We start from the raw sequence: 22515 nt of genomic DNA on the forward strand, positions 1-22515 counted from the left end.
AAAAATATAAAACAACAAAAAGAAGAAAAAAACCAGTTCTTTTTAGAACTGCCTTTACTTTATATAAATAAACCTATATTTTTAAAGAATCTGTGTCAATCTTTTTTCTGCAGGGTACGCGTACCGGTACGTGCACCGGGGCGCGCACCGGGGAGCGCACCAAAAAAAATAAATAAAAATTAATGAAGGAGTTAGCATGAGGGAAGAACACAAAGAGAGTAATGTTAAGATAAAGAGAGCTAGAGGGAGAAACACAGAGGGATTGTTTACTACATAGTTAAAAACAGACAAAGTGTAATAGGGTGAAAATGAGAAAAGTAAAATCACTAAAGGAGCAAAAGAAGGGAATAGAGAGGAAGAACACTAAACTAGAGATAGTGGGAGAATGTGAGTGGGTGTTGAAAGAAAAAGATAGGACAGAAACAAATTGAGAATGAACGGTAGTGGCGTAACTGGGATAAATGAAGAACGGTGAGGGAGGGTAAGAAAAGACCAGTTAGTATAAGTAAAGAGGGGTGAAAGAGAGTGAAAAATTTAATTCGGATAAGAGATGGGGAGTGACAAACACAAAGGACAGAGAAAATAAAGGTAACAGTACCTGAATGGGTTTGAGTGAAATAGCAAACACAGATAAATAATGCAGTTTGTGTGAGTTATAGGGAGTCAGTGGGTGTAGGTCGGGGTGTCGGTGTGTAAGGTATTTCTGTGGTTGTGGCTGTGTGGGGTGTTTCGGTGTGGGTAGAGGTGAAGGTGTGTGAGATATGTGTCAGGGGTGTGTGGGTATATGTGTGGGATGTATGTGTGTGTATGGAATGTGTGTGTGTTTTTGAGGAGTGTGTGTGGGAGGGTTTTTGTGTGTATGAGGTGTGTGTGTGGTGTGTGTGTGGGATGTATGCTAGAGGTGTGTGTATGTGTTGGGAGGGGGATGAGGTGTATGTGTAGGAGTAAGGTAAATAATTAAGAAAAAGAGAATGAGTGGAGAAGCAAAGGAAGGGAACAGAGGGTAAGTGAAGTAAAGAATAGGGATCGAATGAAGTTGAATACGAGATGGGAAATCGGAAAAGGGGAGTAAACATGTAGAATAAGAATAAGTGAGTGAAGCAGAGTAAAGACACAGGAGTGTGGTAGATTAAGAAAATGTCAGTGAGCTTAAAGCAAAGGGTGATCACAAACTACATTTTTTTGTCATACTTACCATATAATAAATACATTTTTAAACTACACTTTGTATCTGTGAAAGAGAGAAGAAAAAATAAGTTATAATTAGTAAAATATGTATTTTAAATAAAGGATCCAAATGAAGAGGTTAAAAATCATAACGCTCTATTTAGAAATAAAGTTAGAGTGAAGAACACAGAAAGGGAAATAAACTAAGGTAGAAGAACAAAAAGAGGGAAAAAGAAATAGAAGGAGAGCAAATTACAAAGAGTAAGGCATATAGATTCACTGAGAAAAAGAGAGAGAAGAACAGAGAAATGAAATGAAGGTAAGAAAGATACTAAAACAATGTGAGTTACCAAAACTAAATCAGGAAACAGTAGTAAGTAAAAAGATAATGACTGAGACAGAAAACAGTCTAATTAAGGATGCATTTAGAAGAATGAGGAATAGAAGATAACTGAGAGTAAGTGAAGAACACTCATAGAATGAAAGGATAAAGGGAGAGATGATAATATACAACGATTGAGGGAAATGGAGTGAGGAAGTTAGTAGAGAGACACACTAAGAGAAAAACTGAGTGAGGTGGAGTACAATGAGTGAGAAAAGGAAATGAGTAAGGGATCAAAAAAAGGAAAGAGAGGAGAAGACGACTAAAACAGTGGTACTGAGAGAAAATAATTTGGTGATGAAAGTAAAGAGAAGGACATTGAAAGAAAGGAAATGAGGGATAGTAATAGAACTAGAGTAAAATAAATGGGATGAAGAACGATGAGAGAGGAGCAGTGAAGTTGTCGTACAAGAAATGATAGAAGGTAGATAAACACAAGTGAACATAACACAAGGAGAGTGAGGCTCTGAGGACATAGAAGTAGTGAACGAAAAATAGATAGAAAAGGTCAAAAGTAAGGAGCAAACAAAGATAAGCGAGGGAGAGTGGGTGATTTATAGTGATAGAGTGCGATAATACTGCTGAGTGAGTAAACAGGAATTACTAAAAGAGCAAAGGAGTAAAATACGGAAAAGGGAAGTAAAGCAGAGAGACTGAAAGCTGAAAAGTTATGCAAGGGAGAGAGGGGATGCAGACAGTTGAAATGAGAATGAGGGCTTGTCAAAGAAGTGGAGTAAAAGAACAGGGGTTACAGAGAGTGAGAGAAATACATTATAAGTGAGTTAAAAGGGCTCAAAGAGGATGGAAAAAGGAAAGTGAGTGTCAGAGAATGGGAATACAATTTAATTTACACAATCCAAAGTATAGAATAACTTGTACAACATGTTACATAGTTTATTTTTGCTGTTCTCAGAATATATGGAATTTCACTTAAAACAGTGAGTTCAAATTACTCATCATATGACAGCGGGAAAAAAACACAATCTAAAAGATTGTGTTTTAAAAAAAACCTTAGATACTGACAAATGACAAATGTACACTAATCTTTGATTGACTTACTTTTCCTTGAGGCCAAATAGTATATCATGGAGGTCCTTTTCTCATTGCAAAGTACTTTGCTGTTCAGTAAAAAATCCATTTCATCGACTTTCTAGAAGAAAAACTCCAAGAACATCTGAAATATTTTCAATATTTTCATATACTACTTTTTTTAAGTCATGACTCTTTACTCATTCCTGCACCTTTCCATTTGGCCAAATAGTGTCAGATGTAGGAGTATATATCAGTACTCCTCCCGTATTCATAGGCCAATTACCTTTACATAAATTTTGGCTGTAAAAACACTAGGTATGAATTTATAAAGCCAAAAGGCATACGTTGATTGAAAGTCAAATGAGTGTCGTTACATTGGGTCCAACCTTTAGAAGTTTTTAAATAGCATGTGTAATGCCCTGATGTTGTAGAAGGACCGTCATGAAAAATAATAGCTACAGTTGCAAAGGTTCTTCCTGATATCGATAACTGAGAAGCCACAAAATTTTTAATAGAAGTTGTCAATTTAGTTCCATCAGGTCTATATCGTTGGAACATTAAAATAACATAGTGACCATAATTTTGTAGAAATAATGTGGACAGCATTCCAGACTTACATTGGGTACACACCATATTGTGATCCGCTGCTTTAACTAGATTATTAAAAGGCACTGATTTGCAGTCTGGTAAAGTCAAATATATAAATCTTTCAGAGTCTATTCTAGTAGTACTTGATGAAGCACAGTTATCACAGTCATGTTGCCATTGATAAGAAAGGTTAAAAAGATTTTTTATATCTACTCCTTCATCTTGCAATACATCAAACATATACATTAAAAATTCCTGACAATCCTGCTGAATATTCTGTGAAAATTGATTTTGACCTGAACATATGTCTAGAAGATTTCTAATTTCTGAAACACTTTCTATTTTTGCTCTATCACTACTTCATTTCTCTAACACAGAATTCAATAAACAGCACAATGTTTGTTCCCGATTTTCGACAATCTGTTTTTGTAAATTTTGAAGAAAAACAACAACATTAACTACTACATTAGCATAGCAGTTGACACCAGAACTGTTTTCAAACTGAAATCCAACAACATCCTCAACAGAATCCTTTTTCCTTCTCCTTACAATTACAGTTTCATCTACTTTTTGTCTTTTTGCTACTACCTCACTGCAATTACTCTCATTTCTTCTTTTTCGGCCTACCACACATTTTTCAATCAGAGGATATTGAGGCAAATGTGGAGCATACTCTCTTCTTAACCTATTGTATTCTTCAACACAATCTCGATCAGCACAAATCTTTGTTTCATCACACTCAATCAAGTACAATCCTGAGAAAGTTCTGACTCGTGATAAAGCCACATATGCCATACCCTCTTTAAACACAGAACTTCCAATGTTCACCAAAGCACTATCTACACTTAAACCTTGAGATTTATGAATTGTCACCGCATATGCCAAACAAATAGGAAACTGTTTTCGGCGAACATATAAGTCTTTCACGAGCAAAAATCTAGCTGAACAACGACAAATTTGTTCTATTTCATCAATGCCATCAAATTTAATTTTTAAAATTTCAATTCCATCTCTATTTTTGTAATTCACAAAACCAACAACATAACCCATTGCTCCATTTACTAGACCTCTTTCAACATTTAAATTTCTTCTCAAAATGACACGAAAATTCAAACACACATTCAGAGTCTTTTCAAAACCAGCAGTTTTAGATATACTCTTCTCTAATGAATCCAATTTTGATTTCAGACAAAACAATTGTTGCTCCCATATGCTCTATTTTATCTGTAGCTTCCAGTTTCACTATCTCTTCATTTTCTAAATTTAACATTTTTTTGTTGAACATGGAACATTTTTTCAGAGTTGGCATCAAACATATGGCAGATTTCCTCTCCTTAATTTTCTTAAAAATATCCTCTGGAAGAATGTTTATATTTGGGTACAAATTTGAAATTAACCGTCCATGTAAAGCTTCTTTCCCTTGCTGACTTACTTTTCCAATCCTTACATCTTGTAAAATATTTTTATAATCTTCATCCTTTGCCTGCCGCATATTTTGAAGTAATTCTGCATATTTGAAGTTTAACCATATATTAACGTTTCCAATGCTTCCTAAGCACTTCCTGGTATCTTCATGTGTGAGCATTTTGAACACAGGTTGTCCTTTCACTGGAGTCAACTGCAGAAGATCTCCAAAAACAATAATATGTTTTCCTCCAAATAAGACATCATAGTATGTTCTAAGAATTTCTTGCATTCTCAAATGCACAAAAGCAAGCATTATATTTGACACCAATGACAATGACAAGTAGTTTCATTTTCTTCAGGACTCTCGAAACTTCGGAACACGCATCTCCAGATAGCTTGTGATACTCCAATTTGTTATCATCCTCCACTGGCAGCATCAGTAAACGATGTAAAGTAATCCCTTTAATGTTATGTGCTGCCAGCCCAGTTGGAGCGGTAACAACAACAGACAGCGGTGATTCAGTCCTTTTCTGCAAATAAGTTGCAATTGCTTTAATCAGAAAACTTTTTCCAGTTCCCACTTCTCCACTCACGTACAGTTGGACAGGCTTAAATGATGTACATGAGCACTCTTTTTTCTCATGACTGAATCCATGTTCAATCTGTTCTGTGACTTTGTCATATATCTGTTTCTGCTCAAAGTTTAGTTGTTTTACCAAATCTTCTAAGTTAACTTCATCATCTTGAGCTTGTTCCATAGCTCTTTCCACCTCATCCATGGCAGTGGCAGCTTCATTTTGGATAATTGGTCCTCCAAGTGGATCCTGACTCAATGAAGCAGGACTCTGACTGTCTTGGGAACTGTCTCTAGCAATCTCTGCAGCAATTGTGGCTTCTTGCTCTATTTCTTCGTTCAACATTTGCAGATAATTTGGAAAAACAGGACATTCTATGGTATCCTTGGTTGCATTAAAAGAATCTTCGTAACAGAGAAAATCTCCAAGTAGTTCCTCTTCTGTACGCCATGGCTTAAAGAGTTGCAAAAGAGCCAAATAGTAAAATTCCCTTTTCTCTGGATTTTCGCAACTCAATTTTCGATGATTAATCAAATGGCATTTTTTCTGTCTCACTAGACATCCTTCACACCCAATGATAGCATATATTCCATTGTTAATATCTTCTCTGATGGTTCTCTTATAAATATAGTTTGGCAGAACTTCATACAAACAAACGTTCTCAAGATGACTACTTCTATTTGGATAGTATGTATCCAACATGTTGGTCTTCAAAATATCTGTACTTTCTGGTTCTTTCTCCGCCAAATACTCTATTTCTTGTACAGATTTCAAAACTCGATTTCGTGTTGCAGCAAGACCTAGACTCACCCAAATGATGGTTCTAGATTTGGCATAGAGACTTGCTGATGACAATCGATCAGAACATTCATATGCTCCAATTTCTCGATGCGACAACATGTTCAGACTGTAACTGTATAATTTCTTGCTTAGACTCTTTTCATGTGAAATGTCCTCCCACATTTCTTTCAGTTCTGTCTTTTCTTTTTTTGTTATGTAAGACGTCACATATCGAGCCACATCAATAGAGTTGTCAGCAACAAATTGAATATCCATGTTAGCATTCCACATGGACAAAATCACTGGGTTGTAGTCGTTGATGTCCTTGGACTCTTCGTTTATTTTTAAATTGTATGTATTTTTTGGTGATTTCCTCATAACACTATGTCGCAGAGAAGACATCAAATTATTTACTCTTCCTTTAGAAATCACTGGTCGTGGAAAGGCGAAACAACATTTTGTGTAGAACTTGTCTTTGTTTCTGAATTTTCGACGACAGTACTTTCCACAACGATGGGATTGAAAGCGTAAAACTTGTTGCCTTAAACTATTTTCTTCGGTAGTTTTCGGAACAGCACATGTTGAATACTCTTCAATGAAGCTCATCACTGTTTCATCCGAATCTGTTCCAAATTTGGGTGCATCTTTAATCCACAACAACATATATATATGAGGAGCACCTCTCGCTTGATACTCCTTTCTCCAAAAGAAATCCAAAACCTCTCCAAGGGGAGGATTTTTTTTGTTGGTAATAAAAGACATCATAGCTTCAAATCTATGATTGAAATATCTGCATACATTCACTGGATCCAAAGAACACAGTTCTCCAGGTGTTTTGAATTCTATATTTTGTATATTTGCATTTGCCTCTCGTAGAAATTGGAGTAAGTCATCCCATGCATACTCGGCACAGCTAAGAGTGAGGAACCATGTAGGAGTTCCTAAGTTTCTTAGCATACATTTCAATTCCCCATGACGACGGTACCAATACTCGTTTGTACCACGCTGACATGCCATGAGATTGATTAGATGAGATTCCAAAATATTATCTTGCAGATTCGCTTTCTCCATAAAGTCCCTCGCCGAAACATTTTGCAGATGTGCTCCACTTTTCAGTATATGGTTTACTGTATAAGAAAGCCCAGACAAGTCACTTTCATACAGTAGATGAAACAAATAGGGAATGCATTGACGAAACCTTGGATCTTCAGCATATAATCTTACAGTTCGATATTCAGATGCAGGAATTTGAAGTGGTCGATCGTCATATCGTCCACCTCGACCTGTTGGAAATAGCTTTGGAAAACAACGAGCTTCCAAACTTTCTTCCCATACACTAACGGGACTTCCTTTTGCTGCTTTCATTTCAAACATTTCAATTGCATTCCCCATTACTTCTTTGGAATGCAAAGGATGAACAGTATAATGTTCATATATTTCTTCACTTCTAGAGACATCAACTTTTTCAATTTGGCCACCTGAACAATCACTGTCTTCATCTGCAGCTGTTTCCTCTGCTGCAACATAAACATGTTTGTAATACTCATTGTTTTTGACTAAATACAACGTTGCCTTTTTGACTTTCCTAACATCCACTAAATCTTGCCAGATTTTTTTACTCTTTGTCGGAACCCCATTAACTAGAATAACTAAAGGTTCCTCTTCTACTTTTTCTATACCAATTGTATCAATATTTTTTTTTAAATCTAGAGGCAAATAAACAGCTCTTCCCTTTAATCCTCTCTGCAAATCTGTAGGAGGCAATTTCCCTATCTTAGGCTCCATGCGAACAATTGCCTGAGAAGGGTGGACACATTGAATCAAAATAGACTCATATGTATTTAGATCCATCAATTCAGGGGGAATGTCTACCAACTCAAGATTATTATGAACAGCTCTAGCAGGCATTCTGTTTTGATTTAATTTATCATGACAATATTTACAAATACGCTGATCAGACCTCAAATTAAAACAATTCTCCACCCACAAATAAGTTGCAAATTCTTTCCACTCATAATTATTCACCTTTTCACTTTTTACGTATAAATCAACTAATCTAGTTTGATGCTTATAATGACTTCGTCGACAGCACACACAAGTAAAATTCGGCCTTTCACTTGATTTCACCTTAAACCTGGTAATTTCCTGCTCAAACTTTTCTGTACTTGAAATCTGTACATTGTCTTCCACATTACCTTGAATTGCTGTGTCAATTTCTACACTATCCTCTTTTTTATCAAAATAACAAATCTCAATTTCTTCACAAATCTTCTTCACATCTAATTCAGTTCCATGCAAAAGAGCACTGTTTAATTGTTTAAGCTTAAGTGCTGGACTTTTTGCATAATACAACATTCTCACTAATTTCCTCATTTTGGTATGATGCACTGCTAACATCCTAAAATGATGAAAAACACTCTGACAGACTTTTCTAGAAAGACAAGCCAGTGAATGGCCTTGCAAACCTGTCTTTTCTCTCACTCTGCAAGGATCTAAGTCTTGCAACAACTTCATTTTCTGCTTTAGACTTTTCTTACTATATGTACGTAAGAAATTACAAAACAAATCAATTGATTCCTGTCGCACACTACAAATACGACTACACTTCCAAGTGTACACTGGACCCTTAGTACGTCTCCCTAAAACTCCATCAGATAACACCTCTTCTGGTTCTCTAGGCACAAGTTTCTCTTTTTCAATCGGACAACCGTCTTTCACTTCATACGCTCGACCACTGGTGTCAACTGCATGCACTAAATCATTCTCCTGGAAGTAACTCTCCTCATTAAAAAATGGCTCACAACTTGAACTGTGCATCCATTCTCCAGAAAAAACTTTACAAAAATTAGTCCGATTAATTACTCTTTTCCATCTACTGTTTGATTTGAAAACATCAATTGTCTTGTTAAGTGTCCTAATTCTATTGATTATTAAAATAAATAATTTTTTCTTAACTTCAAAAGCCTGATCAACAATCTTCTCTACACTTTTCTTTTTCTTATAAAAAGCAGCTCTCTGTTTACCTTTCCTAATGTTTTTTTAACAAATTTAAAACCACTCTATTACGAAACATTCGTCTACGAATGTCTCTAAACTGATTCTGCCTTCTATTCCTATACATATTATTCTCTCCTGCTCCAGTTTTAGGATTCTTTGAAGTTCTCTCCTTCCTTTTCAATTTTACTCTCTCATTTTCTTTTTCTACATGCTGTCCATAATTTTTTTGGGATGTACATATGTTACGTAAAAAAGACTTAGTTGTCTTACCAGGAGCTTGGTTCCTGTTTTTTGAAGTATTTGTTGTGGAAGAGTGCTGTCATTCCGTTGCTGTTTTTGATTTTTCCCGGTTACGTTGTTTTCTTGTCCTTTCCCTTGTGGGCATCTTTGCTTACTCTTGAAATAACGATTTCAATCTGTGTTAAAGAAAAAAGTAGCACATTATAGACCACTATTACCAAACAACAAAGCAATGACAAAAAGCAAATGATCTATTCAGGGTTACAGATCAGGTGAGGATTCTCCAGGGGTGCACAAAACGTGAGGCCTGTATTGAAGATTATAGTGAAAGACAGCTCTGTCCACAAGTACAAAGAAGATGAGACCTGTGTATAAGTCCACTGCACTCTTATACACACGCTTCACCACCTATGCTTCCCGAGAAAGGCCTCTCTCCCAATACAGTCTTGATCATAAACCTCACCTCCTCTGTCCCTCTGGACATGTCTCACCTCATCTGCACAATCTACTTCCTAATCTCAGGTAACACAGATGACATAATTGATCCTCATTTATAAAGCCATGCGTCAGTTTTGCGCTACTGAAGCGTCACTTTTTGTGACGCATTGGAGTCATAAAACATGTGCCTTGTTGCACCATATTTAAAAAGTGACGCATGTAGGTAGATGCGTCATTTTTAAAACCTTTTGCACCACATTATATCTCTGTCAAGTGTAATGTACAGAGAGGGATCATTTCTCCACAAAAAGCCTCGTAATAATGACGCAGTAAAATCTATGAGATTTCACTGCGTCACTTTTAGGACACTGTTACATCAAAATCTTGCACCTGCCTCACAACAGGGATAAGACTGAGGCAAAAGCTTTCACATGGAGCTTCACAATTTTACAAAATGCAATTCCTCTATGCAAACAAACTCAATATGCTTCCTACACTGAGTTAACACAGGTAACATCATTGTAAAGAGTCAAATTGACACCTGTGTCTATGAGTGCAGACAGGGATAGGCTTCATGGAGCCTAGTCCACTGCACTCTTAGATACAAGCCTTACAGCCTACGCTCCCCAGGAAAGCCCAAACATGTACCTTTTTGCACCATATTTAAAAAGTGACGCATGTATTTGGATATATGACGTTAAAACGCATGTTTTTACAACGCATACCGTTACAACGGGACTTTTACAACGCCAATACTATTACCACGCATGTATTTACAACGCATTTTTTTACAACGCAGGTACCTTTACAACGCATACCATTACAACGTAAGTATTGGTAAGTATATATTTCTTTTTTAATTGTATATTATTTAAAATTAATATAATGTAATGTAATTGTATTTAATTTAATTTAATTTAATTTAATTTAATTTCATTTCATTAATTTAATTTAAATTTAATTTTATTTTATTTTTACCCTGTATCCCTTTACCCAAAAACCCAAAACTGACCCTGAACCCTAAAAATACCCCTTTACCCAAAAACCCAAAACTGACCCTGAACCCTAAAAATACCCCTTTACCCAAAAACCCAAAACTGACCCTAAACCCTAAAAATACCCCTTTACCCAAAAACTGAAAACTGACCCTAAACCCTAAAAATACCCCTTTACCCAAAAACTGAAAACTGACCCTGAACCCTAAAAATACCCCTTTACCCAAAAACTGAAAACTGACCCTGAACCCTAAAAATACCCCTTTACCCAAAAAACTGAAAACTGACCCTGAACCCTAAAAATACCCCTTTACCCAAAAACCCAAAACTGACCCTAAACCCTAAAAATACCCCTTTACCCAAAAACTGAAAACTGACCCTAAACCCTAAAAATACCCCTTTACCCAAAAACTGAAAACTGACCCTGAACCCTAAAAATACCCCTTTACCCAAAAACTGAAAACTGACCCTGAACCCTAAAAATACCCCTTTACCCAAAAAACTGAAAACTGACCCTGAACCCTAAAAATAACCCTTTACCAAAAAACTGAAAACTGACCCTGAACCCTAAAAATACCCCTTTACCCAAAAACTGAAAACTGACCCTGAACCCTAAAAATACCCCTTTACCCAAAAACTGAAAACTGACCCTGAACCCTAAAAATACCCCTTTACCCAAAAACCCAAAACTGACCCTGAACCCTAAAAATACCCCATTACCCAAAAACCCAAAACTGACCCTGAACCCTAAAAATACCCCTTTACCCAAAAACCTAAAACTGACCCTGAACCCTAAAAATACCCCTTTAAAAAAAAACTAACATATAACATTTTAAATATAATTATATACTTACCAATACTTACGTTGTAATGGTATGCGTTGTAAAAGTACCTGCGTTGTAAAAACATGCGTTGTAAATAAATGCGTTGTAATGGTATTTGCGTTGTAAAAGTTCCGTTGTAATGGTAGTGCGTTGTAAAAAATGCGTTGTAATGTGTGTTTACCATGTATTTAGATGCGTCACTTTTTAAACCTCTGCGCCACAATATACTCAAAGATGTAAAAACCATGCATTTTCCCCAAAATAGCACAGATCCTATGTACAAACATCTGCCTCACAGCAGGGATAAGACTAAGGCAAAAGCGTTCACATGGAGCTTCACAATTTTACAAAATACAATTCCTCTATGCAAACAAACTCAATATGCTTCCTACACTGTGTTAACACAGGTAACATAATTGTAAAGAGTCAAATTGACACCTGTGTCTAAGAGTGCAGTCGGGGATAGGCTTCATGAAGCCTAGTCCACTGCACTCTTAGACACAAGCCTCACCACCTACGCTCCCCGGGAAAGCCCAAACATGTACCTTTTTGCACCATATTTAAAAAGTGACACATGTAGTTAGATGCGTCACTTTTTAAACCTCTGCGCCACATTATACTCAAAAATGTAAAAACCTGGGATAAGACTGAGGCAAAAGCTTTCACATAGAGCTTCACAATTTTACAAAATACAATTCCTCTATGCAAACAAACTCAATATGCTTCCTACACTAAGTTAACACAGGTAACATCATTGTAAAGAGTCAAATTGACACCTGTGTCTATGAGTGCAGACAGGGATAGGCTTCATGGAGCCTAGTCCACTGCACTCTTAGATACAAGCCTCACATCCTACGCTCCCCAGGAAAGCCCAAACATGTACCTTTTTGCACCATATTTAAAAAGTGACGCATGTAGTTAAATGCGTCACTTTTTAAACCTCTGCGCCACAATATACTCAAAGATGTAAAAACCATTAATTTTCCCCAAAATAGCACAGATCCTATGTACAAGCATCTGCCTCACAGCAGGGATAAGACTGAGGCAAACGCTTTCACATGGAGCTTCACAATTTTACAAAATACAATTCCTCTATGCAAACAAACTCAATATGCTTCCTACACTAAGTTAACACAGGTAACATCATTGTAAAGAGTCAAATTGACACCTGTGTCTAAGAATGCAGACGGGGATAGGCTTCATGTAGTCTAGTCTACTGCACTCTTAGATACAAGCCTCACCACCTACGCTCCCCAGGAAAGCCCAAACATGTACCTTTTTGCACCATATTTAAAAATTGACGCATGTAGTTAGATGCGTCACTTTTTAAACCTCTGCGCCACATTATACTCAAAAATGTAAAAAACATTCATTTTCCCCAAAATAGCACAGATCCTATGTACAAACATCTGCCTCGCAGCAGGGATAAGACTAAGGGAAAATGCTTTCACATGGAGCTTCACAATTTTCCAAAATACAATTCCTCTATGCAAACAAACTCAATATGCTTCCTACACTGAGTTAACACAGGTAACATCATTGTAAAGAGTCAAATTGACACCTGTGTCTAAGAGTACAGTCGGGGATAGGCTTCATGAAGCCTAGTCCACTGCACTCTTAGACACAAGCCTCACCACCTACGCTCCCCAGGAAAGCCCAAACATGTACCTTTTTGCACCATATTTAAAAAGGGACACATGTAGTTAGATGCGTCACTTTTTAAACCTCTGCGCCACATTATACTCAAAAATGTAAAAACCAGGGATAAGACTGATGCAAAAGCTTTCACATAGAGCTTCACAATTTTACAAAATACAATTCCTCTATGCAAACAAACTCAATATGCTTCCTACACTCAGTTAACACAGGTAACATCATTGTAAAGAGTCAAATTGACACCTGTGTCTAAGAGTGCAGTTGGGGATAGGCTTCATGAAGCCTAGTCCACTGCACTCTTAGACACAAGCCTCACCACCTACGCTCCCCAGGAAAGCCCAAACATGTACCTTTTTGCACCATATTTAAAAAGTGACGCATGTAGTTAGATGCGTCACTTTTTAAACGTCTGCGCCACATTATACTCAAAAATGTAAAAACCAGGGATAAGACTGAGGCAAAAGCTTTCACATGAAGCTTCACAATTTTACAAAATACAATTCCTCTATGCAAACAAACTCAATATGCTTCCTACACTGAGTTAACACAGGTAACATCATTGTAAAGAGTCAAATGTATTTCTTTGAACATGCACACATTCTTTATTCCTTTAAAAAAATGTAAAAGCCATTCATTTTTCCCAAAATCGTTTTTGACATCCCATTTAAAAAAACACAGCACAGGTCCTATGTAGAAGCATTCCATGTCACTACTAAAACTTCACAATTTTACAAAATACAATTACTCTATGCAGTAAAAAACTTTTTACCAAGCATTATCAAAAAACATGACACAAAGCAACATTAAAAAAACCACAATTTGCTTCCAAACATTCTCCATAGAGTATACAAGTCTCTATGTATATTAAATAAATCATAACTCACCTTTACAAATATTTTAGGAGATTCAGAACAGTGTCAGATACACACACCAATATTTCTTTAGCAGAACAAAAGGTATGTTCTCCAGGCACTGCAAACCATAAAGGCACAGAAACCCTCTAATTCTACACACATATTGCTCATGGTAACCAATCAAATCTCTTCCCTCTGTATTTTCAAACCAACACCCTTCCCCCCTCAGCCCTTTCTACCTGTTACCATAGCAACTCCCTCCTCACTGAGCTCCCAGGGTTAAAAGTTTATTCTACAATGTTGCAAATCACCTCAACAAGGATGTTTGACCTGCGAATACACCAGCTTTTCTGGTGCAAGGTTTCTTTAAATGACTTTTTTTTAACCATTCAAATGACTTCTTACACAGAACACAACCATGCAGCCTAACTTTCAGTTTTCAACTATCTCATTCTACCAATCATTGCTTGTGATTCAAGAGCACTGAAACTCCACAGGTTTTTTTTTGCAAACTCCTATTGTTCCAACTGCCATTTCTTTTCCACACTTCATCTGACTGCATCAGAATCTCCTCTCACCATGTATTCTGTCTGAATTATTGGACATACCTATATCCACTGGGCTCAAAGGTATGCAGCTACCAGAAATTTTCACAACCTTGACTTACCAAATGTGAAGATTAAATGGATTGGCCAGAGAGGATTGAAATGTTACCAATTGATACCATTGGTGAAAACCTTTTTGCATTTGCCACACCCTGACCTTTTAATGTGCACTGTGAAGGAAATGACTTGGGCACTTTGACTGGGGTAGGTCTGGAAATGCTTTTAAAGGACACCTTTGATCAATTGATGGCATTTTTTCCTCAAACTGCCTTGGTATATTTCAATATATGCCAAAGGCAGAAATGGAAGTGGTCCAATCAATTTTGTCCACAATTTGAGAAAGCACGGAAACATGTGAATAAATCTGTTTCTGCTTACATGAGAGACTATGGAATGGGTTCAATATACAATAATAACTTGCGTTACAACATGCAAGATATCTACAGAGGAGATGGTGTGCACTTTTCAGATGAGGGGAATAGAATATTCCTCCTGAATTTAAGACTGTGCATTGGTACCTACTTGTAGGTACCTAAATCAGCCACAGAACCCAAAAGCCCTTTTCAGGGCTACCCTATCTCTGATCACTCCAAATGATTATCTTTTTCTAACTTTTTTTCACTATTTTTCACCAAAGTATGCTCCCCGGTACGCTTCCCGGTGCGCGTACCGGGCGCTCCCCCTGCGAAAATTTGAAAATAATGTTTTTTTTTTGGTCTATATGGGCCTCCTAACACCCCCTCAGAAAACCTAGGGGGTCAGGGAGTGCCTACCGTGCCCCCTTATACCCATTCCGAACGTTGTTTGTCCTCCATTTTCTGTCTCAAATCTACCGAAACACAAAATGGAGGACTCCCGAAGCGCTGCCGGTACGCGTACCGGGGCGCGCACCGGGAAGCGCTCCCAAAAATGTTAAAAGTTAATTTACATAAAAACCACTGGAGACACTTTCACCAAATATAGAATAGGTCATACTACATACCAGTCCCTACCATTTTCCCAAATTTGGTGGACTTCCATTGAGCCATTTGAGCTGTAGCACTGTCTAAATATCCTGAGGTAAATTACATGACTAAAACACATATGAAAGTGTTAGAATTTGCAACCAATGAAAATGTTACTTTCATTTTGTATTTTTATGTGCTGACATTTCATTGGTTATGAACATGACTATATATGAAAAATGAGAGGGAAACACAGCCATTTTGAGTACTACTACCTGAGGTACATTTATAAAGGATTTCCTCTGAAAACATCAACTCCTTTCTGAAAGGTAATTTGTTAATTTTTAAGGGGAACTATGTTCTGCACTTTAAGTTAAATTGGAAAAACGTTTTATGATAGTTTTTTACTGTCCCTCTGTTATAGTTATAGATTCAGATAGGCTTCTCTGTTATAGTTATGGATTGATTTAGGCTTCTCTAGTATATTTATGAATTTACTTAAGCTTCTTCACAAGCACTTTTTTATATTTCTACTTCCTGCCTGATACCATACACTGCCCAAAGATAACTTGACTGTTAAAAACTCAAAAGTACCTCTCTGAACTTAAACCCAACAGTGCCCTATCTCTACTGATATATTTATTTGTTATGCAATTTACAGCAACATAATGGAAGGAGATCAAAATAAATGTAATATTTCATTCGAACTTGATCTTCAGGACAACCCAGAGGAAGAGAATAACGATTCAGATTTTTTGGATCAGTCTCTTGATGAAGAGTTTCTCAAATATGTGGAAGAAATGGAATCATGTAATCCAAATGAGGACATTCCCGACGACATAATGTTGGAAGTCTTATTAAATTTTGAAAAATCAGAGCAATAAATTTATATTTAATAATTAAAAATTGTTCCAGACATTATTCTTTTTTATATGTAATCAATGAAATAGTACCAACATGAATATAATATAATGTGAGAGTTATAGTATACTGTGCAAATTTTTTTTGTGATACATAGTAAGTTTGCTCATAGTTACTTCCTTTCTCCCACTATATTATCTCCAAAGTGTATTTGACATCTGTTTTTCATCTCCTGCCTCCTTTCTCTCACAGTCTGTCTCTAATGCACGATATCACCGCCAATTTTCTATACATTTAGAAGAGATTAAATGTAATACTGGAAAACATCATAAGGGAGCAGGATAGACTACCTCTGATCCCCTAGACCTTCTCAGGGTGTGCTTAAAGGATCTGTTTCTACTTTCCTGACAGACTATGCTATGGATTCCATATACCACAATAACTTCTGTAACAACATACAAATTATCTACAAAGGAGACGGTCTACATTGAATTTAAAACTCTGCATTGGTACCTACATGTTGGTACTTAAATACGCCACACAACACAACAACTCTATTCAGAGCTACCCTACCTCTAAGCACTTTAAATTATTATTTTACTGTTTCACTGAGTTTTCCCCATGTGTGGAGGGGGGAGGTGTGTGTGGGGGATGTGTGGGGTGTGTCTGTGAGGTGTGTGTGTGTGTCTGGGGGGGTGAGGTGTATAGGTGTGTGTAAGTGTGTGGGGTATGTGGGTGTGGGTGGGGGTGTGGCTGTGTAAGCTGTGTGTGTGGGTGTGGGTGTGTGGGGTGTTTGGGTGTAGGTGGAGGTGTGAGTGTGTGCGGTGTGTGTGGGGGGGTGTGTGGGGGATATGTGTGTAGGATGTGTGTGTATGTGTGGGATGTGTGGGTGTGTCTGTGAGGTGTGTGTGTGTCTGTGGGGGGAGGGAGGTGTGTGTGTGGGATGTGTGGGGTGTGTCTGTGAGGTATCTGTGTGTGCGTGTGTGTGTGTGTGTGTTGGGGGGGTGAGGAGTGTGTGTGGGTGTGTGGGGTGTGTGGGTGTGGGTGTGGATGTGTAAGGTGTCGGTGTGGGGGTGTTTGGGTGTGGGTGGAGGTGTGCGTGTGTGAGGTATGTGTAGGGAGTGTGTGACTGTGGGGGTGTGGGGTTGTGTGCGTGTGGGTGTGTGTGGGACGTACTTATAGGTACCTAAAACAGCCACAGAACCCAAAAGCTCTTTTCAGAGCTACCCTACCTCTAATCACTCAAAATGATTATTTTTCACTACTATTTTCACTATTTTTCACCAAAGTACGCTCCCTGGTACGCTCCCCGGTACTCGTACCGTGCGCTCCCCCCGTGAAAATCGAAAAAAAAATTAATTTGTTTTTGTCCCGCTGGATCCTTTTATGGCCCCCACATCAAACCTAGGGGGTCAGGGGGGGTCTACCCTGCCTCCTTTTGCTCATTTCCCCCTTTGATTTTTGCCACCTCTTGTGTCTCAATCCTACCGAGACACAAGATGGCGGCCGCTGCGGACTGTTTCGAATGTTTACAGACACCGAGAGCCAATCAGCTTGCCGTGCGCAAGTCGCGTGGCGCGCCCAGAGCGCTCCCCGGTACGCGTACCGGGGCGCGCCTATAGATATATAAAATTTTTTGAACCTAAATTACTCAAAATCCTCTGGAGCACATATCTTGAGACATAGCAAAGGCACATCGGGCTACCAGTCCCTACAATTTTGCCAAGTTTGGTGAAAATCCATTCAGCCGTTCGAGCTAAAAGTGCGACAGACCGCCCTATGGAAATTAACATGGGGAAAACACGTTTTGGGACCCCCTTTTATCTCGGCCCCCGCTTGACGAATCCCCCCCAAACTTTCAGGGAAGGAGCGGAGAGCCGCGAGGCAAAGTTGCTGAAAAATTCAGGCTGATTCCTCAACCGGCGCCAAAGTTATTCCAAATAGAATGTTGCGATTTCCCTATGGAAATCAATCCTAACTATAACTACCTACTGGCGACCGCCAGTAGGTAATATATATATATATATATATATATATATATATATATATATATATATATATATATATATATATATATATATATATCAGTCACCAAATGCCCAAGCATGTAGGGGCGCACACACAACAAGTCGAACCCTCTGGTCTGTTCCCCGCAAGTATACACCCTTCGGTTCACTTCCGAAGGAGACACCATCCGGCCATATTTCAAAAGGACATGAAGATGCAAAGCTGCTCTTTGGTATCTTTATTGAGACCTGGCGCGTTTCGAAGCACTCGCTTCTTTTTCAAAGGTCTGTGGATTGTATGGCAGTCTCAAGCGGCTCTGTTTTGCAGGTCACTCGTTGACCTGGCAAGCCCCGTCCTCAGTGGGCCGCACCCCTCTAGTGCGTCTTGCATCATGGATATAGTAGTCCTGAAACGGAGAGTAGTTAATCCTTTAGTAGGTCCTGAGTCACTGTTCATAAATTATAATCATTTAAACACCCTAAGTGGGCCCAGGAGCAGCTTCCACGTTTGTGTTATGCCATCTTGTTGTACCGCATTTCTGGGCTGGAATCGTTCCGACCCCGCGGTTTCCTTTTTCTTTCACCAGGACGTTGCTGCCTCCCGCAGCAGGGCTGCCTCATTTTTTATCAGTCACCAATGTTTAAATGATTATAATTTATGGACAGTGACTCAGGACCTACTAAAGGATTACCTACTCTCCGTTTCAGGACTACTATATCCATGATGCAAGACGCACTAGAGGGGTGCGGCCCACTGAGGGCGGGGCCTGCCAGGTCAACGAGTGACCTGCAAAACTGAGCCGCTTGAGACTGCCATACAATCCACAGACCTTTGAAAAAGAAGCGAGTGCTTCGAAACGCATCAGGTCTCAATAAAGATACCAAAGAGCAGCTTTGCATCTTCATGTCCTTTTGAAATACGGCCGGATGGTAAGACAAAAAGAATCGCACTTTATATTAGCATTGGATACCAAGGCCCCCAATGGGTTAAATTTAATGGAAGACCTTAACATTTTTTTGTAAACCTAACCAGAAAATCTGTTTTGTTTGATAACGTTGTAGATATTGTTTAAGAAACCCACATAAACATTTTTTTTCTGTAGAATGAACTTATATAGTTTAGATCATCGGCTGATGATCATTATCACTATAATTATATTGGTTATATGTTTGAATTTTGACATAACCATATTTCTACAGATTGTTATATCTTCAATAAAATACTGCAAGCTTTATACAACTGCCATTACTGTTTACTCGGCTGTGAGCAACATTTAATTTTAATTACACTTAAATGTGGGTGTTGATTTTATGATTTAGGTTTTTGGTAACAAAACGGCACTTTGTGAGCACTAATATAGACAAACCATATCAATGAATTAGATGTCCATAAAAAGTGTATTATTACATGTGACTTTAACACTTTCAATAGGCAATATGAAGGTTTATTGATTACGAAGCAGTTATAATGAATTATTCGATATATGTATTCTATCTAGTGACATTTGTCAAAAGATTGTATTTCTGTTTGCAATTTTGAATTTTATTAGGACACTATGTTGCCATTATAATTATTTTTCATTATTTGCAATCATGGATACTATTTACTATAAATTGGTTATTCATTGACTGTTTTGCTTTTACTCTACCAAAATATGTTGCTTTTCACGATTTTACACTAAGTTGTTAAAAGTGTTAATTGAATTCTTGGCTATCATAGTCATTTAATAATGGCGTCTGTTTGTAATTTCCAAACATACCTTTTTCTAAATTGGTCTGTCTTCTATTTTTATTACCATCACTGTGAGGTTGTGCACTTTTTTTGATTTGTCCCACTACTATGTTTATTATAAATTGGTTGTTCCTTCTGAGCGCGTTATGTGAACAAGCTCCCTTGAGGAGTGAAATGCGTCGTCGGATGGACATTTGTCCTTTACTTTCTACAAAAAAATAAATAAGTCTATTCTGCTATACATCTGAGAATTTGGATCTTCTTTGGTATGGCTGCATCGCAATATTGAGGTTGGCGTGAGGTCCGCACCTGAAGGAATTCTGGCTTTCATTGCCGGAACAGGATTGTTGGTTTCATATATATATATATATATATATATATATATATATATATATATATATATTCACTGAAAAAACCATAGGTTATAGACCATATATAGTTAGGAATTAGCATTTACAAAACCTTGAAAATTCACTGAAAAAACCATAGGTTATAGACCATATATAGTTAGGAATTAGCATTTACTAAACCTTATTTTACTCACACAAAACCATTGAAATTCCATATATAGTTAGTTGCACTAACTATATATCGCGCACCCGCAATCCACTGCTGATCATGTCACATATTACATCATTCATGACATGGTCAGTGACATCACTGATGACATCACTGATGACAACATCCAGTGATTATGTGTTTCTGTAAAGTTTAAATATGTTTTACATATTGAAGAATGAGTGGATGTATAAGTGTCTGAATGAAGGTTTTAGTAGGTGCGTGATTGACTGTATGAGTGAGTGATTAAATGCGTCTTACTGAATGCACGGGTTAGTGACTAAACTGTCTAAAAGTGTGCATCAGTATGTCTGTTGTTGTGCAAGCTGCTGCACGTGTTGATCAGTAGCTATATAAGTAGCTATATGGGTTATTGATTGGTTGCACAAGTATTTGTATGGGAGACTGAGTGTGTGTATGGCTGGCTGGGAGGTGTGTGACTCTGTGCAGATCAATGTGTACTTGTATCAGTGATTCTATAAGAGAGTAACTATGTGTTAGTATATGTTTCAAAAATGTAAGGTGTTCTGTGTTTAACTGTATAGATGAGAAAATGGAAGTGTGATTGATTCTTTTCAGGACTGACTAGGTGTGTGAGTAACTCCATGGATGAGTGGCAGAGTGTGAGTGTCTGTATAGGTGTATGAGTGCATATGATAGTGTTGTAAAGATGAGTGATTGTATGTATGAATGATTGTATGAGTGAATGTGTGTGTAGACATAGGAATCAGTGAGTGCGTATGTAGTAACTAGTATTGGTGTGTCAATGGTTTCAAAAATGATACTCTCTATTTAACACTGGGTGTAACGGAGGTTATATTAGAGTGTGAGGAGATGCATTGTATTATCACATGAATGATATCATCAGTGATGTGATCATTGATATCAAGTGAGATGTCATCAGTGATGTCATTTGAGATGTCATCAGTGATGTCATCAGTGATGTCACTGACCATGTCATGAATGATGTAATATGTGACATGATCAGCAGTGGATTGCGGGTGCGCGATATATAGTTAGTGCAACTAACTATATATGGAATTTCAATGGTTTTGTGTGAGTAAAATAAGGTTTAGTAAATGCTAATTCCTAACTATATATGGTCTATAACCTATGGTTTTTTCAGTGAATTTTCAAGGTTTTGTAAATGCTAATTCCTAACTATATATGGTCTATAACCTATGGTTTTTTCAGTGAATTTCATTGGTTTTTTAACAGCTAATATCTGTAGCTGTAAAATTTATTCTTCTTTAAATCCAAAAATATATTTTATATGTTTATGAATAATTATTTTTTTAAATATTTTTTTTTCTTCGTTCCCGCTTCGCGAATCGGGAACCTTACAGTAAAAAAATGTTCAGAAAAATAAAAAAAAAAGTTCTTTTCAGAACTACCTCCCCGTTATTAAAAAATTGGTACAATATTTGGAACTGTGCCAACCTCTATTTCTCTTAGTTCGCTTCCTAGTTCGCTCGCTGGTACGCGAACTGGAAGCGAACCAAAAACAGTAAGTATAAGGGAAGGAAACACACACTTATGTTAAAAGAAAGACAGCTATAGGGGAGTAAACTAGAGATACTATTACCCATAATCCACTACTGATGATGTCACATATTACATCATTCATGACATGCTCAGTGACATCATCAGCAGAGGATTGCGGGTTTTTTGGCAACATGCCTTATCGACGGTTTAATAACGCTGCCTTTTGCTTTATATAAGTTTTCAAATTGTATGAAATATATACCAATAGGTCTTTATGAACCTTTAGGTAGTGCTTTTGTTCATGAGGTCTGGTCGCTTCCATACACATACAGATGTTTCAAAGATGATCAAGAAGTTTATCTGAATGGAGAGGAATGCACTGAGACGCC

This window comes from Lissotriton helveticus, chromosome 1_1 (genome assembly GCF_964261635.1).
Source record: "Lissotriton helveticus chromosome 1_1, aLisHel1.1, whole genome shotgun sequence".
Taxonomy (NCBI): domain Eukaryota; kingdom Metazoa; phylum Chordata; class Amphibia; order Caudata; family Salamandridae; genus Lissotriton; species Lissotriton helveticus.